The 6,300-nt window shown below is 37.2% G+C and overlaps 1 protein-coding gene across 1 annotated transcript in view; it reads left to right on the forward strand.

The window, feature by feature from the left end:
- Positions 1-1,830: 1,830 nt before the first annotated feature.
- LOC121867126 overlaps positions 1,831-6,300 on the forward strand; it is a 53,332-nt gene continuing 48,862 nt past the window's right edge. Inside the window, exon 1 of the mRNA XM_042366882.1 lies at positions 1,831-1,950. The gene's annotated coding sequence lies outside the window, so the exon portion shown is untranslated. The remainder of the gene's footprint in view (positions 1,951-6,300) is intronic.

Raw genomic sequence — 6,300 nt, forward strand, 5'->3', positions numbered from 1 at the left:
ACTACCCTGTTCCAGAATTTGAGTCCAAACATACAGCACCTTCAGTGATTGTGTTAAGCAGGAGCGCCCCGGCATAAAACCGTGATGGCAATCCTTTACAAAGTTGTTTCGTAGTAGATGGTCCACCATGGCATCTCTTATAATGCTCTCTAGTACTTTGCACACTTTACTGGTCAGGCTCACTGGTCTATAATTATTCGTGCAGTGACTATCGCCCTTCTTGAATATAGGACTCACATAAGCCATTTTCCAGTCACCGGAGGCCTTTTGCTCATCCAGGCATTTACAGAACAGGGTCTTCAGGGGCTCAGTAAGCTCGTTACACAGCTCTCTTGGCACTCTGGGATGCACCATGTCCATGTCAGGGCCCGGACTCTTTTGAACCTTTAGCTTTGACACTTTATTTCTTTTACCCTCTTCTGAGAACACAATGTGGGTCAGGACTGTGTCAAACCGTCTGTCCTCAAACACAGGAAGAGTGTTCGTATCATCTCTTGTGAACACCGAAGAACAGAATCTGTTCAACGCCTCCACCTTGTCCTGGTCAGAATCAGCTTAACTACCATCTTCAAGTCTCAGGTTCTATACACCTACTCGCGTTTTTAATTTCGACTGCGCGGTGGTAAAACGCCTTTGGATTTGACTTGACCTTGCTCGCAATCAGCCTCTGGAACTCATTTTCAGCTCTTCTACACTCTTGGTTCCTGGATATTCATCACTTGCCCTAATCCACGTCTCGAACTTCTGAGTACAGTATTCTTAATTTTGTCGATCGCCGCATGCTTCATGTATAGCAGTTTCCTTGCATTTCTGGAGGCACGGGGTTTGTTGGTCTTGGGTATATATACTTATCGATCAAATGGTTCACTTTCGGCCGAAATAGCCAAAAGGCGAAGTGGCCTTTCCCAAACAAGGCAAGGTCAATTTGCTTTCAAACAGTTGCCTATTTGTAATTCAGTTTGTTTTATAAATCATCTTTTAACTCTTGACTTATTCTCAGCTAAATCATGTTATACTCATTTCTTCATTTTCTCATTATTACTGCTAATAGTATTACTTCTGCAAATTTGATCACTGTTTCAAGAAACATTTAATTCTGTGCCTCATCTGTGATGTAATTTTTCACTTGTTAAAAATTTTGATGAACTCTTTTATCTTTTTAATGTTTGTTTGAACGACTAATGTTTCCAACAACACTGATAATTTAATTGATCAACTGAATACTGATATCAAATGGTTGTATATTTTGGGGGGGGAATAACCAAGAATTATGACACTGAAAACGATGAATTTTAGAAATTGCATTTCAATAACTAACAAAGATAGTACATTGATTTGATGATGCCTACTGTTTATTATGGTAAATTCAAATAACTTAATCGCTTTACTATTTAGATACTAAGAGACAGTACTCTGTAAAGTTAACGTCAATAATCAAACATTTTTTGCCTTCACCAAAATGGTGGACCGATTGGGATGGGAGCTACTACGCAAGCTCGCCCAGTATCCACTGCCGAATTTGTGATTTTAACATTTATCTACTACATTGTACTTTCAATACAAAGGTGATGAATTTCACCAATTAATCTACTGAAATTCATGTTATTACCAATAACTATTGAATTTTATAGTATATTTGTCCATAATTTTTGAAAAATGTTAAATATACCTGCAATTCTTCTTACTATTTTCCTTATTATAGCGATTGAACATACCATTTTACGCCAGGTACTGATATTTTATCATTTAAAGTCCCTGTAAAGTATTTTCTTGTGTGTTGGGGTTATTTAGGTGGTTGTTGGAGCAGGTTAGTCATCCCGCACCTCAGAGGGACACAACAGCGTCGGGCAGCAATCGGCTTTGTTGTTCAAAATGGCGTATACAGACGACTCGCTATAAAGAGTGTAGGAAATATATTTTCAATCAATTTTCAAGCTTTAAGCCCGTGAGGTATGTCTTTAGATATGTTAGTAGCTTTTAATGAAAAGTGCGAGTATGTTAAAATATATTTTACAGAAGAGCAATGTTTTAAAGTTTCCAAAAAGTGTATCGGCGTCTGTGCAATTGGTCTTGTGGTGAGGATTGCCGTCAGCCATCATCTCCCCAGCCCAAGCACCAACCCCGTGCGCCCATCTGCTTTGTGTCATCGTACCTTCCACGTAGTGCTGTCAACTCGCCTTCATTTAGAAAGGATTTACATATATATTTTTTTTCAGTTTGGAGTCTGGACAGAAAAGTGTGCCTAGCAACTGGTGAGAGAAGATGGGGAGACGCTGGGGTGGGTGGCTGGCTGGCTGGGTCGCTCCACCATCACTGACATCGGGGAGGCAAACGCTCACTATACCACCACACTTAAAACACCTATCTAACTACCTAGGGATGTTAGTATGTCAGAACATGAGTATGTTTTCTGAATAGCTTTGACTTGTGCTAATTGTGTTTTAGGAAGGGGATCTGTACCGTAGAGGTGAGGGACTATGAACAAAGGTTTGGCAATTTCTGAAGGATTAATTTTGGTGTCACTCCCTCACTTATTGCAATGGGAACTATTAGAGACTTTCTAAGTTAGTGCTCTACCTGCTGCACCAGTAAGGAAAAAAAAACATTGAGTAACCATTAACTGTCACCTGCATGTAGCATTGTTTACTGACAGTTGATAAAATAGTTTCTGAGCTATCTTGCAGACTAGGTGAATTATCTCAGACTGTCTTACCAGAATGTTGGCATTTAAATTTTTTTGGCGGTTATTCCATATAAGGGTAAATTAGCACCATATTTAACACATGCAATTTGTAGTTATGAAGTTGAATAAATTGGTGGATATTACAGTTGAGGGTTAATGATACAGTAAAATTAACAATCCAAGAACTTTAGTGTACCTTGTGATGATTGACAAGGCTACTGCAGTGCTCACTAATGCACTAATTATAGTTGGTTATTCTGGTTTTGCTGACTGGGGCAACCAATGTAGTTGGAGTTAATAATGTATGCCTCGATTGTTTTGTTTTTAAGACTTGAGGTTCTTACAATGATGCAAAGGGCAGCACAGTGTTTATGCTTCATGTTACAAATGATATACACTTAAAACAATGTCTGTTCCTCTGCTAAAAATAACTTGTCATTTTAGTCACCATGCACACATAAAGGTTTATATAAAAATGTACATACAGTTATACATTCTCTTACATTCAATCACCTTTACACACACACAGTCTTATGCACTTACCCGTACTCTACATATTCAGTACGTATAGCATTGCTCACCACTGACAAATTTGGCACTGCATACAATGGTTGTTTTGGTGTTCCTATGGGTAAGGTATGGTTCCAACTTTAAATATAACTTATAATGCAAATACGTGGATCATTGAGAATTTTAGTTTTTACTTTGCTGGTACTGTATAGCACAGTGATGTATAATTATAGTTCAATAAAAAAATGACACCTTGGACATAGATTGGGAAGGACAGTGTAATGTATTTTGTTTGTAAATTTGATAATTATTCCACAAACACCAGTGCCTGAATTAGCTGGTGTTTGTGGAATAATAGCTGTAATCACTAATGGTTCATGGACAAGCTAAGAAGTAAATGTTAAATTTTTTGGGATCATGTGAAGATTAGGCATCTAACTTACTTCTCCTTAAGATTAACCACCCTAACACAAACCTAACCTCATCTGAAGTAACTAGAGATGCTGCACAGGATAGCAAATTTTACTATCTAGCCAGATGCCGGATAGACCGGATATTAAGAAAAATATCTGGAAGAATATCGGATAATTAAGGCTATTGATATTGAAACCGTTAATTAGCCAGAAAATCTGAATATAAAATTGTTACTATAAAATTGAGGTTCCCTCTCCCCTGCATGTCCCACATTTTCTCACATACACCTGTTCATAGAAATCTTAGGAAAACTGTCAAAATCTCTAAAATAACAAATAAGTCAAACGTTAGATCATAATACTGTACACACACTGAAAGTTCTCAATTAGTGATAGTGTAATTCGAGTTTCATTGCGGAGAGTCACACACAGTCAGTCAGTACTGCCCAACATGATAGAGTGGAGGTAGCACTTACATCAACGCACAGGAGATAGCACTGAGCATAAATGATACAGGAAGGTAGCACTCTGCTAATGCTCACCCCCTCACTCCCCTGGATGCTTTGCTGCTGTTTATCACCATATTTTCTACTGACATCATAAATAGTTAAAAATAATTAAGAGGCATCTCACCAACATTTGTAGAAAGGCAGAACACTGCCAAGAGAATAGGCAACTCTGAAACCCTCTCAGATTTAAGATACCCTGTAATACCCACAGGGGGGCGGGGCAGGAAATCCTTTGAGAAAAATTAAATGTTTCACTACAAATGGACATTGAAAAGATAGTGATATCAGATGCAATAAAAAAATAATATAAAAGTACTGTACAGTATACTGTAGTGAACTCAAACGTGGTGGAGGAGGTAGAAAACCTATAAATTTTTTCTCATTTTTTTAAATGGCAGTGATGTTGTTAGTGATGATATCGTCTTGTCATTTTAAAATGGCAGTGATGCTTAATGGGAAGAAGACAAAATGCTGTACTCTATCGAAGGTGATTACTTGTTATAGATTTGAAAATAAGATCTTAGATGATTATCCTTCTTCAATCCGACACTGGCTTGTAAAGCATTGCTTGGGTGCCTAAACTTCACATGATGTAATAATTATTATAATATCTGACAGCACATGCACATACAGACACACATGCAGCAGAAGGAAAAGAAGACTTTAGGCTTAAGGATAATAAGAGCAGTAATATGGCACTTCAATTCCCTACTGTACATTCTCACCCTTTTTCAGACAGTCACTATAGATAATATCTGGTAAATATGTATCACTGACAGTCTTCTCACAAAGAGTTGATGATTTATATTCCATGTGACCTTGTGTTTCTGTGGTCATCACTCCTATTAAATTGTATATGTTTGTCTATGAATGAGTATTTTTTTGTGTGTGTAAAAGTGTATTAGTGTTTTGTGTGTATTCATATACAGGAGAGCTTCATTTTGAAATTCACACGCGGTGTGTCCGCTTTTGGTAAATCCAATGAAACTCCCCAATTTATATACTTGTGTAAATCGCACCATTTCTTTTTTTTGTAGCATTCTGTACTGAAATTGTAGTGCAGGTTAGTGTGTGGCAATGTTTCTGTGTTTATACAGTATATACTGTATAGTACTGTATGGTACTTGCAGGTATAGTATGCAGATACAGTGTCCTCAATCTAACACAATTGCCCAGAGGGTCGCTCATAATCAATCCATTGTTTCAATGGGATATTGGTAATTGGTTCCAGCTCACAAAAAGTACATACAAAGGAAAAAAATGCAGTAAAAGTACACTTACTTTGAGGTGTATGTAGAAGGCTCTGGTTGATGATGATGATGGGAATTAGAAGTGGGGTGGAGGAGAAGGGAGAAGAAGGGGATGGAGGAGCAATCACCTTTCAGGGGACCAATGCTTGATGCAGTAATTTCACACCAATAAAATTTTAAGTTCACTAGGTGTAATTCAAGATTATTTTATTTAAATCAACACTGCACTGTATATATTATCAATATGTTAACTAAATTTCAGAATGACCAATAATTTTAATGTAAAAATGCAAAAATATTCAGAACACCAACAAAATAGATGTTCCTCCACTGTAAACAAAGCCAAACTAACCTGTGCTGAGTCAGCGGCTGAGGGCTAAAAAACTAGTTCCTGTACTGCATATATTATCAATATGTTAACTAAATTTAAAATTACTAATAATTTTAATATAAAAATTGCAAAAATATTAAAAGCACAACTTTCTTGATATTTACTCCACTGGAAACGAATGTAAACATAGAACAGATTACTGAATTGGCAGACTAGCCCATCAGCTGATGCTCACAACAAAATGTGATGTTCGTAAGGATTTCGTTAATCAAATTCTGTTCGTTGACCGAATTGATGATTCTTATGGAAGGTAATTCGTTAACCGAACCGGCTCGTTAACCGGCGACCACTGTAATATGTCGGATAAGGTGCTACTGTATATTGATTTAAAAATATGGCTATCCAACCACAAAATATGAAAATAAGAGGCAGAAATTTATAATTGATTACTCAGTTATGTTGATATGGAGGAAGAAATTGATGAATCTATGCCTCTGTAACACACATGCCATCAAGAACATGGCAATGACCACACCTCAGGCCTTACACAACAGAGGAATTTAATAGTGTTGTCACACCCAGTAATCTTGATAATAGCCATGAA

The sequence above is a fragment of the Homarus americanus genome, unplaced genomic scaffold, assembly GCF_018991925.1.
Source record: "Homarus americanus isolate GMGI-L3 unplaced genomic scaffold, GMGI_Hamer_2.0 scaffold6317, whole genome shotgun sequence".
In the NCBI taxonomy this organism is placed as follows: domain Eukaryota; kingdom Metazoa; phylum Arthropoda; class Malacostraca; order Decapoda; family Nephropidae; genus Homarus; species Homarus americanus.